Genomic DNA, 16,730 nt, shown 5'->3' with positions numbered 1-16,730 from the left:
CATATTCAGCATGCCCTAAAGAAATATATGTGTCAATGAAATTTTTGTACTCGAAAAATAATTTTTTATCTTTTTGGAATTTATTTTCAAGTGACAGAAAACGCTGTTTGGCTATAGAAAATGAATCACCCAGTAATTGGTGTTCTTGTGCACTTTTTAATGGAATATCTACTTCAAAGCGTCCATTTTCAAGGATCTTTGTTGTAGTTTGAAATATTTGTTCGGACAGCTCGTCAGCTTCCGACAGAATAGGTTTTTGAGAAAGTTCTTCCATGTTCCAGAATTTCGTGAGCAGCTCGTCCGTGCTACACGTAGAAAGTAGAGCAACATCTCCAGAAGCATTGTTTGCTACTGTAGGTGCCGTCAAGTGAGGAGCAATCACGCCGGCTATTAGGTACCCCAGATGAGAAGCCTGCAAAATTGGAAGCCTAGGGCCCAGAGGAATTATGTCAGGAAGAATTAAGTCGTAGTACAAATCAGCCCCAACCAAGATGTCTACCTGACTAGGTTTGTGATAGGAATCATCGGCGAGAAAAACGTCCCTTGGAATTGGTAATTTTTTTGTAAGAATGCGGAACTGTGGAAGATTGCAAGTAATATTTTCTAAGATGGCACATGAAATTTTGAAAGACTTTTTATTATAGTTAGAATGTATTTTTATGTTGACCATCTTTTTTGAAACCGAATTACTTTGGCCTATGCCAGAAATGTTTAGAGATATGTCATATGGCTTGTAGCCCAGCCTATCGGCGAGACACTGGGTACAAAAGCTATTTTGACTTCCCGTATCGAGTAACAATCGGGCCGTTAAAGGTTTCCCGTTTTTGTCGAAAATGGTTACTTTGGCCGTAGCTAGAAATATGTTTAAATTGTTTACGGACAAAGCAGAAAAGGAATTTGTAAACGGTTCTTGCCCTTGAAACGAAGGACCTTGAAAGTTTGAATTTGACGAATGTTCGCGTTCGTAATTGTTTGAATTTGTAGAAGTGGACGGACTTTCATTTTTATGGGTCGTAGAAAAAGTATTATGTTTACCCGAATTATTATTTTTTTCGTATCTCTGATGCCAATCGTTCTATTCTGAAGAAAAGGCCATTTATTTCCAAACTACAAAAATTCGTTATTCGCTTTTAACTCCATTAATTTAAAAAGTAATCATTCGATGTCGATTAAACTTCTAGAACCCATTAATAATGTATAAACAAAGAAGACCAAAAATAAAGTCAAATACTAATTTTAATTAGGGTGGTAATTAGGGGGCTGCTTCCGATCACTTTTTCGCTGAAAAATATAGGAACTGACATTCATTTCAGTATAAGTCACTTAATATTTGAGCTAGAGACTTTTTTTATTTCTGGAGATAGATATTATTAATGCCCGGTTGCACCAACAGATCTTAAGCTTAAGTCGAGAATATCATAAGAATTAATATAATATAGTTATAATATATTACAATAAGAATACCATATTATAATAATAGATATAATTGATAATAAGGCAAGACTCTAAAATTATGGTGCAACGTAAGTGATACTCAAGGAGGCCCTATTTATAAGTAGAGCTTAGCTAATCTGGAACTTAAGATCTGTTGGTGCAACCAGGCATTAATGATTTAAATTAGTTTGCATAAGTTATCCTCGGAAAATGTATAGGTTTCCCGTCTTTTGATTTTGAAACTACAATATTTAGCATTTGACGAAGAAGAGCTAACATATAATAAAGTATAACTCGATTACTATTGGTCTTAAAGAAGATCTTAAAAAACGGTTTTGTTTAATTTTTCAAAATGTACATTTTTGTTAAGTAAAGTTGTTTGATAAAACGAAAACTCTTGGAGTTATTAGCAGAAAACTTATTAAATATCGATTTTTTCGATATAAAACTAATACTTTCGATAGCGAATAGATCGAAAACTATTAATTTTATCAAAAAAATGTATAGAGTGTTTTTTGCTTAGAATGAATATTTTTATCAACTTTTTTGGTCAAAATATAATGCAAATTTTCCACTCCCCGGGATGGGGTGGCAACCACCCCCATGGTAAAAGCCCCTTTCGGCATCATATAGATTTTGATCCTTGGACTATCCACTACTTATTCTCAAATTTTCAAGCAAATCGATCCATTCTGTAAAAATTGCGAAGCTTTGTACTACATATTTTAAGCTTCATTACTTGGATTAGATGTGTCTGCCTTGATATCCGTTTTGTACCGAATTTCTCTGTATATTTACCTCTATTCTTTAATCTTATTTTGCAAGTACAGTGGAACCTCGTTAACTCGGATTAATCGGGACCGCGGCCGATCTGGGTTATCGAAAATCCGGGTTAGCTGGAGAAAATGGTAAAAATTAATAAAATGCGGTATAATTACAGATAAACTCCGTTATAATTGAAATAACATGAAATATATATGCACAGTACACATCTAAATTACGTATCAATTCTACCTAAAGCTTCTAGTTTCTTTTCCATTGTCACTACAACATTTTTACGTTTTGTTGCTATTACGTAGACAAAAAAACAGGCAAACACAAAATCTAAATAGATTTACGAACGATTACAGAACGGAAGAGAACAATACGACTATACGACTGTAATACACACAATACGGTCTCAAACGCAACGATGTTATGTTATTTAATATCAGTGAAGACTAAGATCATTGTTTAAAAAAGTTCTAACATATTATGTAGTTCAAATTACACAAATACCCATTATCTCTCAAATATTATATTACATATATTTTTATTGCTGAAATATTTGTCTGATAAAAATCGGTCCGGGTTAGCCGGACTTCCGGATTATCGGGGGCCAACTTATCGGGATTCCACTGTACTTGTGATACGCTCGCTTCTTTTTTTTCCTATTGCAGAATTTTTAGCTTCTTGGTTTCATTGTCGTAATTCTTTCCCGATTCTTTTTATTCTCTTTATTTTTGTCTATGGTCTCATAAACTGTTTTTCAATAAATATCTTCTAGTGCCGACTCCGCTAATGAAGATTGGCTATAACCATTCCAAATTCGTCTCTATATTCTGTTTTTCTTAAAAAATTCTGTTTTATTAATCCGGACCAGTCTCTAAAATGTTTTTTTTGCACGATTGATCATTTTTGACTGTTTACCGTGACAGATTTTACGTCAGTAGGTGACATTTACTAGCAACTCGACGGTAAGTAATCCAACTCGACGGTAAGTACTCCAACTCGACTGTAAGTAATTCACTTACCGTCGAGTTAAAAAATCTCTTAATTTTAATTTATTTTTTAAAAGAATAGAGAAAACTAACGAATTATTTATTAATATTGAAACTTATGGTACAATTTGTTAAATTATTTAATGAAATCCCACTTGTTTGGGCTGTGGTTTCACTTCTAACAGAAACTCCTGCAGAATCGCATACATTAGTAGTATTACTAGTATTGCACAATATTTTTTCGGCAAAATCTATTTTATTTTGAAGAGAATCTTCTACATAGCTTTCTGCCACTGTCGATGAACGCCAACCTCCATGACGCTTTAATCCGAGGACTTCAACACCTTTATTAGCCAAAAGCGTTGCTGGTGTCCTCCTGAACGAATGGCCAGTATAGTTCTCGGGATTAGGCAAATTTAAGAATTTGGAAATTTGAGAAGGCCAGCCCCCGATTGTCCCTTTCCCTATTACTTGAGCACAACATTTTTCTTTGGCGTATCTTAAGAACAAATTATTTGATTTTACTTGTAATGGACGAAGTTTTATATACTTTTGCAGAATTTCTAAATATGGAATTTTATCGTCTGGTTTATTAACGACTGTAAAAGTACGCTGGATGTTCGTTTTTGTATTGGGTACTTTTACAATCATTAAACCATCGGTTTGTTGGATGTCATTCATAGTAATATTATATAATTCTTCTCTTCTACAGGCACCAGATATTCCCAATATCATTGCGACCTACAAATTATGAAAAAATCTTCATTAGAGTATTTCTTTTACCTAAACTAGCTTATATTACCTTGTGAACTAGAAATTCTTCACCCGGTGCTTCCATCAGAAATTTTTCAAATTGCTCCCGTGTAAAAATGCTCGCTTTCTTAGGCCTATAGCCAACATTTTTCTCTTCAAATACGCGGTCAAAGTTGAAAACTTGGAAATATCAATGCCATCATAAAGAAAAACGGTGGATTTAATCATTGAATATTCTGCCCAGAGGCTTCCAGGAGCTTTCAACTACATATGTCTTTGAACGAAATATGCCAATAGAGTCTTTTCTTCGATTCTTAAATTCTTGCCTTCGCAACATTTTTTAAAACTTTGGTAGGTATTTTGATAACGGATTTTGGATTTTTCGGGAATAATTGCGGAACACCCTTCTTCCCAAGCCCGTTCAATTTCTTCAAATTCACTTTCGCTCATATTTTAATTTATAATAATCAAAATTGTACTTAAAATTATTGACAACTAAATAAAAACTCAATTCTCCATTGTTGTTATGCACCCTAGTTACTACCTAACAACCAAAGTATCTATCTTGATAAAATGAATGAAACTAGTCAATATGACGAAAATGTTTAATTTTATAATTTATAATGGTATCAATCGTGCAAAAAACGTTATAAGCATGTCGAACGTTAAGGGTAACCGATCTCAGACAATAATTGGAGTCGTCGTCGCGCCGCTCCTCCTCCAAACAATTGTCTTCGATCGGTATAAAACCCTTACCGTTCTCCATACTTAATATACTATTAAGCCAGGATGTTTATTATTTTCTTAGTCATATAAGGAAAATTAACACCGAAAATTTTAACAATAATGTTTTTAAGATGCTGGTCAGTGACAAGTAAGATAAATTGGTCAAATGCAACTTCGTTAGCAATTTCTCAGGAATCTACAAAACATCACTGTTTCTTTTGCGCATGCAGCACCTTCTGATATTATGCAATGCTTTCGCGTTATAAACTATCTATATGGATAATAATTGACGAAAAATATTATTTTGTGATAAGATTACACAAAACAACAATATCGCTGTTTAGATAGGTAGTCAGATACAAGTGTATTGTATATGTGATATAATATACCCATAATGTGTGCAACAAAAAAATCAGGAAAGTGCAAATAGTAATTATTTAACAAATATTCCAATCGTCAGGGAATCAAGGTAATTAAAAATGATATAATTTAAGTTAATTGTTATTATACCCATGGTACCAGGACAACTGTTACTTTAAACTTTTTAAAAAAGTAAGGTTGTTTCTATGACAATAATAATGTTTTATTTTGTTGTGTATTATTTATTTATTATTAAATTCTCAACAAGATTCGCGTAACTCAGAGGGCTATGGAGCGCCAGATGTTAGGTGTCTCCCTGAGAGACCGAATCCCAAACGAAGAAATACGCCGTAGAACAAAAACAACATAGTCGAAGAAATGAAGCATTTTGGCTCGCAATTTTTTCGTCCAGCATGGATTTACTTGAAATTTTCACAGAAGGTAGAGAATAGTCCAAGGATAATTTTCTATATCATGCCGCTGTACGCTAAAATCTTGGGGGTGGTTCCCACCCCATCTCGGGGGCGGGAATTTTTTATTACATTTTAACCATGTAAATCGATGTAAAAAGTAATTCTAAGAAAAAAATGTTTTTTACATTTTCTTCGTAAAATTAATATTTTTCTAATTATTCGCGCTTGAAAGTAACAGTTTTTCGATGAAAAAATCGACTTTTTTGAGAATACCTCGAAAATATTTAATCAAAAAAACTGTAGATATCAAAACTGTATTTTTTAGTAACACAAACGAAATTATTTTTCTGTAATATCCTTAAGACCAATACAAACCGAGATACGGCATGTTAAAAGTAAGCTTTTTTCGTCAAATGCATAATTTGAAATATTCAAAGTAAAATAACGGAAACACTTTGCATTTTTCGAGGAAAACTTAAATAATATTTTTTCAATTATACAGTTACGCCTTTCAAAAAATAATAATAAAAAGTTTCTAGCCTGAAAATTAAGCGACTTATGATAAAAAACGTCGGTACCTGCTTTTCTCTATGAAAAAATCAATGAAAACAACCCCCTAACTACCCTCCTAATTAAAAATTGGTCTTTACCTTTCTGTAATTCCTTTTAAATTTGTGTTATCAATACACCCAAGAAATTTGACCTATTTAAAAGGCCTAATTTTACAAAAATTGAAGTTTAAAAAAAATAAATTTTTTGGAATTTCCCATTTTTCCGCTTTTACTTCAAAATATCTTCGAAAATACTAGAGATACGAAAAAAATTATGGACTACTAAATTGTATCTTTTTTTAATAACTAAAATTTTCTTGTGCATAGATTTTCATTACAGTGAACAGTTAGCGAGATATATCTGTTTAAAATCTCTATTTACGAACAAACACCCCCTTATTCGAGCTTTTTAAACCCACCCTAACTGAAAACTAAGGGATCTTACGGAATTTGGTTTGCACAGTCTTATAACTCTTCAATAATTCTACAAAGTCAATTTTGAAAAAACTTTTTATCGCCAAAAATGAAGGAGCTATTTATAAAACAATTTTTTTTTTCGAAAAATTCGGATAGTCCGCTTATATAATGTTCAATGTATGTATAATACCACAGAACCGGTTCGTATACTGGAAGATGACTAAAAAACTATTTGTTTTTGTATTTGTACATATTTGTAAATTCGTATTTTTGTGTAAATACATGTTTTTGTAATTATTTAATTCTACTTTTTTTCTGTATTGATCTATTAATATATCTACTTATAAAAACTGCAATGTTATTAGGGGTGGTTTTTAAGGATTGAAATATTATGATAATATATCCTAAAGTATAAAACAATAATTATTTAACCAATCAAAACCAAATTTTACCCATATTAAATTTTACAATGTTTTTATACAATTTTTGACAATAAGGGGTAGTTTACACCCCTAAAAATAATCAACGCCATTAAACATGATATAGAATATGAAGTACAGGGTAAGATGATCCTAATCCCAAATTTTTATGTAAATCGATGCAAGCCGAAATTATTATTTTAGGATAAGTAAATTTTTTTTATAGCTCCAACAAGGTTGGTTTTAAGGGTTGAAATATTATGATAGTATATCTTAAATCATAAAACAATCATTATGTAACTAATAAGAACCAAATGTTGACAATATTAAAGTTTAAAATGTTATTTTATCATTTTTTACAATTAGGGGTAGTTTTCACCCTTAAAAAACCAAAAGCGTACAACGGCTTAATATAGAAAATGAACTAGAGGGTGTAATGAGCCTAATCCCAAATTTTTGTACAAATCGATGCTGGACGAAAAAATTGCGAGGTTTTGCCATTTTTTCAGCTTCATTTCCTCGACTAACAGACCGCATGCTAATTTCTATACTGTCATTAAACAAAAACGTGTATTTTTAGACGAGGGCATTTACTGCATGAATATACAGGGTGTCCCGAAAAGATTGGTTATAAATTATAACACAGATTCTGGGGTCAAAAATAGGTTGATTGAACCTTATTTACCAATATACAATAGTGCACACAAAAAAGTTACAGCCCTTTGAAGTTACAAAATGAAAATCGATTTTTTTTCATATATCGAAAACTCTTAGAGATTTTTTATTGAAAATGGACATGTGGCATTGTTATGGCAGCAATATCTTAAATAAAAATTAAAGTGAAATTTGTACGCCATATAAAAATTTGATAGGGGTTTAGTTCCCTTAAACCCCCCAAAATTTTGTGTACGTTCCAATTAAATTATTATTGTGGCACCATTAGTGAAACACAATGTTTTTACAACTTTTTTGCCTCCTAGTACTTTTTCGATAAGCCACTGTTTATCGAGATATTTTTAATATTTGTCGAATCCACCACATACTCGTATTTGTATATGGTCAAGTACGATTATAGAGACCTGTTAATATTCTGAAAATTTATTAATAATTTGCATTTTTAGGTATATTTTGAAAAAGAAGCCACATCTCGATAAAAGGTGACTTATCACAAAAAGACTAGGAGGCAAAAAAGTTTTAAAAACACTGTGTTTAACTAATGGTACCAAAATAATAGTTTAATTTGAATGTACACAAATATTTGAGGGGTTTAAAGGAACAAAACCCCCATAAAATTTTTATGTAAATATATTAAAAAATAAGCCGCATCTCGATAAAAACTGGCTTATCGAAAAAATACTAAGAGGCAAAAAAGTTTTAAAAACGTTGTTATTAACTATTGGTACCTTCTTCTTCTTAACGTGCCCTATCAAGTCCCCTTGACGTTGGCGATTAACATGGCGAAACTGTCTCTGTCTCGAGCTATTCTAAATAGGTGTTCTGCTTTCTTTATTCCTGTCCACTCCCGGATATTCTTCAATCAAGAGGCCTGCTTTCTACCAATTCCTCTGCGTCCTTCGATTTTACCCATCATAATAAGTTGAAGAATATTATACCGGTCTCCCCTTACTACGTGTCCAAAATAGGCCATCTTTCTATATTTGATGTTATCAAGCAGCTCACGGGTAGCATTTGCTCTCTTAAGGACTGCCACATTTGTCAGCATAGCCGTCCATGGTTTTTTTAGAATACGTCTGTGCAGCCACATTTCAAAGGCCTCCAAACGGTTAATGGTGGATATTTTTAATGTCCATGCTTCGACACCATACAAGAGGACTGACCAAATGTAGCATTTAATCATGCGCTTTCGAAGTTGAAGTTGCAAGGTATCATTACAGAAGAATGACCTCATTTTTAAAAATGTCGTGCGGGCTATCTCGATTCTACATTTTATCTCTTTATCTGGATCTAGTTGTTCAGTAATATGGCAACCAAGATATTTAAAACTGGGTACTCTTTGAATCATATGACCATCAACATATAACCGTGAATCTTGATGGGCCAAACGGCTAAATACCATGTACTTTGTTTTTCAACAGTTTATATTTAGGCCAAACTCTCTTCCCACTCTGTCAATGGCATTTAAAGAAGCTAGGACAAATAATCCCCGGACAAATAATCCCGGACAAAAAATCCCCACAAATTATCCCCGGACAAAAAATCCCCGGACAAAAAATCCCCACAAAAAATCCCCACAATTAATCCCCACAAATAATCCCCGGACAAATAATCTCCGGACAAAAAATCCCCGCAAAAAATCCCGGACAGATAATCCCCACAATTTTTTTTGGACAAAATATCCCCACAAAAAATCCCGGACAAAAAATCCCCAAGAAATAATTTTGCCGAAAAAAGTTGTCAAATGAATGCTTATAATCCAAGGATGCTACTAAAGATTTAGACTGTCTGTCCGTCGGTACGTCCGACCGCGAATATAACTACTCCTTCATTATGCCAGGTAGAATGACAAATGAGGTGTCGAATGAACGGTTATAATCCAACGATGGTACTAAAGATGAGCAATTTGGTCCGTCGGTCTGCCTGACCGCGAATATACCTTCTCCGTCACTGTACCAGGTAGAATGACAAATAAGGTGTCGAATGAAAGCTTATAACCAAGGATGGTACTAAAGATGATAAATTTGACCAAGGCTGTCTGTCCATCTGTCTGTACGACCCCGAATGTAACTACTCCGTCATTATGCCAAGTAGAATGACAAATGAGGTGTCGAATGAACGGTTATTATCCAGCGATGGTACTAAAGATGAGCAATTTGGTCCGTCGGTCTGCCTGACCGCAAATATAACTCCTCCGTCACTGTACCAGGTAGAATGACAAATGAGGTGTCGAATGAAAGCTTATAATCCAAGGATGGTACTAAAGATGAGAAATTTGACCAAGGCTGTCTGTCCATCTGTCCGTCCGACCGCGAATGTAACTACTCCGTCATTATGCCAAGTAGAATGACAAATAAGGTATCGAATGAACGGTTATAATTCAACGATGGTACTAAAGATGAGAAATTTGGTCCGTCGGTCTGCCTGACCGCGAATATAACTCCTCCGTCACTGTACTAGCTAGAATGACAAATGAGGTGTCGACTGAAAGCTCATAATCCAAGGATGGTACTAAAGATGAGCAATTTGGTCCGTCGGTCTGTCTGACCGCAAATATTACTCCTCCGTCATTGTACCAGGTAGAATGACAAATAAGGTGTCGAATGAAAGCTTATAACCAAGGATGGTACTAAAGATGATAAATTTGACCAAGACTGTCTGTCCATCTGTCCGTCCGACCGCGAATGTAACTATTCCGTCATTATGCCAGGTAGAATGACAAATGAGGTGTTGAATGAACGGTTATAATCCAACGATGGTACTAAAGATGAGCAATTTGGTCCGTCGGTCTGTCTGACCGCAAATATAACTCCTCCGTCACTGTACCAGGTAGAATGACAAATAAGGTTTCGATTGAAAGCTTATAACCAAGGATGGTATTAAAGATGATAAATTTGACCAAGACTGTCTGTCCATCTGTCCGTACGACCCCGAATGTAACTACTCCGTCATTATGCCAGGCAGGTAGAATGACAAATGAGGTGTCGAATAAACGGTTATTATCCAACGATGGTACCAAAGATGAGCAATTTGGTCCGTCGGTCTACCTGACCGCGAATATAACTCCTCTGTCACTGTACCAGGTAGAATGACAAATGAGGTATCGAATGAACGGTTATAATTCAACGATGGTACTAAAGATGAGAAATTTGGTCCGTCGGTCTGCCTGACCGCGAATATAACTCCTCCGTCACTGTACTAGGTAGAATGACAAATGAGGTGTCGAATGAAAGCTTATAATCCAAGGATGGTACTAAAGATGAGAAATTTGACCAAAGCTGGCTGTCCATCTGTCCGTCCGACCGCGAATGTAACTACTTCGTCATTATGCCAGGTAGAATGACAAATGAGGTGTCGAATGAAAGCTTATAATCCAAGGATGGTACTAAAGATGAGAAATTTGACCAAGGCTGTCTGTCCATCTGTCCGTCCGACCGCGAATGTAACTACTCCATCATTATGCCAGGTAGAATGACAAATGAGGTATCGAATGAACGGTTATAATTCAACGATGGTACTAAAGATGAGAAATTTGGTCCGGCGGTCTGCCTGACCGCGAATATAACTCCTCCGTCACTGTACTAGGTAGAATGACAAATGAGTTGTCGAATGAAAGCTTATAATACAAAGATGGTACTAAAGATGAGAAATTTAACCAAGGCTGGATGTCCATGTGTCCGTCCGACCGCGAATGTAACTACTCCGTCATTATGCCAGGTAGAATGACAAATAAGGTGTCGAATGAATGGTTATAATTCAACGATGGTACTAAAGATAAGCAATTTCGTCCGTCGGTCTGCCTGACCGCGATTATAACTCCTCCGTCACTGTACCAGCTAGAATGGCAAATAAGGTGTCGAATGAAAGCTTATAACCGAGGATGGTACTAAAGATGAAACATTTGACTAAGGCTGTCTGTTCATCTGTCCGTGCGAGCGCGAATGTAAATACTCCGTCATTATGCCAGGGAAAATGACAAATGAGGTTTCGAATGAACGATTATAATCCAACGATGGTACTAAAGATGAGCAATTAGGTCCGTCGGTCTGCCTGACCGCAAATATAACTTCTCCGTCACTGTACCAGGTAGAATGACAAATGAGGTGTCGAATGAAAACTTATAATCCAAGGATGGTACTAAAGGTGAGAAATTTGACCAAGGACTTCCGGTTTTAGAAATGCGACCGGAAGTACTGTTTTAAAGTCACCGGAATAGTAAAAGTGATATATTATTCGACGAGCTTTCGCAAGGAGAGGACAAATATATACTTCCGGTTTCATGAGTGTCTTTGCGTCTGTCCTCCTACATACAACTCCTCCGTATTAATACAGATATAATGACAAATAATGAGGTTTTGAATGAAAGCTTATAACACAAGGATGGTATTAGAAATGAGTAATTTGACATCGGACTTCAGTTTTAGAGTTGCAACCGCAAGTACCTGTTTTAAAGTGACTCAAAGTATGATATGAATGTAAATGAAGATGATCCAAAATTAGTAAAATCCTATATGCATCGACGCAAAGTTACTCGAAGAGTTCAAATATCGACTTCCAGTTCTACTTTCGATTACTTTGGATGAAAACCTAGGACTTACGAAGTCCAATTACTTGTTAACACATGCTCTTGTGAACGTAGCGTTCATCGGCAAATCATCAACGGCTGATAGCAAAACTCTACGAAACTACAAACGATTTCCTACTAACAAGGTTATAGTCTAAGATCCGAATATATTTATGTCGACCTGCATCCATCTGCTTTCCGCATAAAACGTTTTTTTTTTAATTAAATGTCATACATAGACAAAAACGACTTGCATGGCTTGCCTATTAAAATCGTGTCATAGCTATCCTTAAGGTGGGGTGAGCATCGAGTTTGAAATAAATATTTCAAGCATATTTTTTTAAATTTTTTTGAACGTATGATAGAATTCTTAAGATCCCATGGACTGATCGGGTCACAAATGAGGAGGTCCTTATAGAAGATTGGGGAAAAACCGAGAAGTATTAACCACCATCAAATCTTAAAAGTTGGAATACTTTGGACACATTATGCGAAATGAATCCAGATATGCCTTCCTACAAGCCATCCTGCAAGGAAAAATATTTGGAAAGCGAGGTCCAGGAAGAAGAAGAACATCCTGGTTAAAGAACCTCAGAACCTGGTTCAACACAACATCTGTGCAGCTTTTCCGCGTTGCTACAGATAAAGTGAAGATTGCCATGATGATCGCCAGCATTCGTCACGGATAGGCACATCAAGAAGAAAAAAAAAAGTATTATTTTATTTTTAAATTAAATAAGCATATTTATTCACTATAATTCGATGAATTAAAAAAAAAATAAGGAAAAATATTAAACAATAAGCCAACGCTCAGTGAATCATGTGAATCAAAAAGATCAAAAATATTTTATTAGCTTATGAGTTTATCGAGCATAACTCTGTCGAGATTTTTTAGTTGTAACGATTTTTGACTTTTTAGTATTACTCAGAAGTCAAAACCAAATTTTTGCTCAAGATTGGGTGAAAATCAACATATTTATTATAATAAAAAATAAGCATAAACCAAAAAAACTGTATGTGCACTTTGTATGCACGTTAAAAATTCGATTAAAATTCACATCCTTATTCCAGTCAAAACACGATAATTAAGAAGTTGCTGATGTGACATTTCTATAATCGACCGAGGAACACATTAATTTTTTATTATTTATGTTGATAACGTGAACGGTATCAAATATCACATCGTGGACATCTGTATTGATTTAAATAATAAAAAATGTGGCAACGAGTCTCGAAGAGTTATAACGTCATTGATGATGATGATGATGACTAAATACTTTTTACGTTAAATTTACAAAAATAAACAGGTTTTTTTTGTATTACAACCAATATTATCGTTTTCAGGACCAGCAATTATCATCACAAATAGGAAATGTTTTGAACAGGGTTATACAAAGCAGAGTGAGCAAAAGATTTAATATAAGCGAATAATTACAACATGATTCCCAGAGCCTTAGCTCATTCCCCATATGCTGCACGATTTTTGAAAGAACTCACAATTGGAATTCGGAATTCGATATTTGGTAATCGAAATTACAATTCATGCTTAAATTTAATTGCTAATCAATATTTTCGTACCAAAAAGCGGTTGCCCATCTGTACACTAATGGAACGCAGATTCAGATAGAGCGCGTTAAACAGTCTTGCTACCTATTACATTATTATAAATATTACTGCTCATTATTATAAATAATGAGCAGTAGAGTAGAAAAGTTGAAAATAGTGGAGTTATTTAGCATTAACGGTTCTCCTTTAAAATCAAGATGACGGCTAACGCTTCAGCGGAATTCAGTCGCAATTTTAAATTTATACCACTATTCTGCCGTGCTAAGCCCAAAGGCGGTAACTGATTTTTTATCGAAAATGAGATTGTTGTATTTCTACGTAGATTATAGGTATTTAGAATATTTTTATCAAGTCTTTAGAGTTGTTGAACTATTATAATGGGTATCTAGAATATATTTACAAAGTCTTTGGAGTTGTAGAAGCATTATAATATAATGAAACCTACCTAGAAATACAAAAATGTCATTTTCGATAAAAAATCAGTTACCGCCTTTGGGCTTAGCACGGCAGTATTGACCTCCCCTAAAGGTTAGAATTATAAAATTTGGGGCAGCTCGAAAACAAGATTTAATTCAATAATTATGCTTCCCCTCTTTTTAATATATTCCCGCTTAACTCAAAAAATATCAACCGCACGACAAACATTGTCAAAAAGAAATTGTAGGAAATCATATTTGAAACAATTTTAAATATTCGTAAAAAAATGAAAGAGCTCAAAATTATGTAAAAGTTAATTCCATCTACTAAGTTCTATTTTTGTATAGGTACCTACATTTTTATCGTAAAACTCATTATCGAGACAATTCAATAGTTATGCTCTAACTCTAACTGTCACTATTTTCCCCCACAACTCGGAAAATATCGACATCATAAAATAGTTATTTTCCTAACTAGTGCGGAAAGTAATATTTTCACGCACGAGACTGCCGTTGACCCGAACGACGCTATAGCGGAGTTCGGGCAAGCAGTCGAGTGCGGGGAAGACACTTTCCGCACGAGTTAGGAATAATATTTTTTCTAGGGCCGTACGTTTGGAAAAAAACCACAAAAAATAGAGTTATATCAATTTTTATTTAGAAGTGAACATACACAAATCAATTCTTTGACAAGGTAGTCAAAACCAAACTTTCAATATAATGGGTTACCACGACGACGATATTGGTTTCCATTTCCATGACGACAATTCAAAACCATTGTAGTTGTCTACTGATCTGATATCTCTCCTGATCTGATATGTCTCCAATAACGGACTTAACATAAATGCAACAAAGACAAAGTTACTTGTGGTTAGTAAACAAGACGTCGGCCCTATGCAACTAATTGTCAATGATAAATCAATAACAAAAGTTAACCATTTTAAATACCTAGGATGTTGGATAAACGAGACACTAAATCCGGATGAAGAAATTAAAACTCGTATAGAAATTGCAAGAGGAGCATTTATGAAACTTAGATCTATTCTGAGCAACTCTCAGCTGAACTTACAACTAAGAATCAAGTTCCTAAAATGTTATGTGTATCCTGTAATACTATATGGATGTGAAACCTGGATCATGAAGGTTAACATGATGAACAAATTAGAAGCCTTTGAGATGTGGTCGTATCGTAGAATGCTCAGAATATCTTGGGTTCAACGCATTTCAAACACAGAAGTCTTAAATAGAGTAGGTCAAGGCGAAGATGACTTAATGAAGATGATAAAAAAAAACTTGAATATCTGGGGCATATAATGAGAGGTAGCAGATACAGGATGCTGCAGTTAATACTCAATGGAAAGATCGACGGAAAAAGAGGAATTGGTCGAAAGAAATATTCATGGCTCCGAAACCTTCGTCAATGGACTGGCTTATCAGCAGATCAATTGTTACATGCCGCACAAGATCGAGAACGATATCGGCAAATTGTTATGGAAGCTACCCACGCCTAAAAATTTGGGCACGGTACTTAAAGAAGAAGAAGAAGACTGATCTGACTTTTAAATATTATGTCAAAATAATTTTATTTCATCGAATTATCGCAGTAATTTCATTAAAACATGAACACAATAAGATAATTTTAAAAAAATTAGTAAATAATATCTAAATATTAGTTTATTGAATGTATTATAATATATTATAATGCCATATTACAAGGTATTTTACTTTCCCACACGCCGTGCGGAAAAAATTTACCTTCACGCACGCCGTGCGGGAAAGTGCAACTTTCGGAAACGAAATGCGTGCGTGAATCTTTAGTACATACCATCGTTGGATTATAACCGTTCATTCGTCACCTCATCTGTCATTCTGCCTGGCATAATGACGGAGTAGTTACATTCGCTGTCGGACGGACCGATGGACAGACAGCCTTGGTCAAATTTCTCATCTTTAGTACTATCCTTGGATTATAAGCTTTTATTCGACACCTCATTTGTCATTCTACCTAGTATAGTGACGGAGGAGTTATATTCGCGGTCAGGTAGACCGACATACCAAATTGCTCATCTTTAGTACCATCGTTGGATTATAACCGTTCATTCGACATCCCATTTGTCATTCTACCCGGCATAATGACGGAGTAGTTAATTCGCGGTCGGACAGACAGATGGACAGACAGCCTTGGTCAAATTTATCATCTTCAGTACCATCCTTGGCTATATGCTTTCATTCGACACCTTATTTGTCATTCTACCTGGTACAGTGACGGAGGAGTTATATTCGCCGTCAGGCAGACCGACGGACCAAATTGCTCATCTTTAGTACCATCGTTGGATTATAACCGTTTATTCGACACCTCATTTGTCATTCTACCTGGCGTAATGACGGAGTAATTACATTCGCGGTCGGACGGACAGATTGACAGACCGCCTTGGTCAAATTTCTCATCTTTAGTACCATCCTTGGATTATAAGCTTTCATTCGACACCTTATTTATCATTCTACCTAGTACAGTGACGGAGGAGTTATATTCGCGGTCAGGCAGACCGACGGGCCAAATTGCTCATCTTTAGTACCATCGTTGGATTATAACCGTTCGACACCTCATTTGTCATTCTAACCGGTATAATGACGGAGTAGTTACATTCGCGGTCGGACGGACAGATGGACAGACTA

The 16,730-nt window shown here is 35.0% G+C and overlaps 1 protein-coding gene across 1 annotated transcript in view; it reads left to right on the top strand.

The window, feature by feature from the left end:
• Window positions 1-4,964: 4,964 nt before the first annotated feature.
• LOC126890584 (uncharacterized) overlaps window positions 4,965-16,730 on the top strand; it is a 74,495-nt gene continuing 62,729 nt past the window's right edge. The window contains exon 1 of the mRNA XM_050659649.1: window positions 4,965-5,142. The gene's annotated coding sequence lies outside the window, so the exon portion shown is untranslated. The remainder of the gene's footprint in view (window positions 5,143-16,730) is intronic.

The sequence above is a fragment of the Diabrotica virgifera genome, chromosome 8 (assembly GCF_917563875.1).
Source record: "Diabrotica virgifera virgifera chromosome 8, PGI_DIABVI_V3a".
NCBI classification, from domain to species: Eukaryota; Metazoa; Arthropoda; class Insecta; order Coleoptera; family Chrysomelidae; genus Diabrotica; species Diabrotica virgifera.
This window is presented reverse-complemented; position numbering and strand designations above follow the sequence as displayed.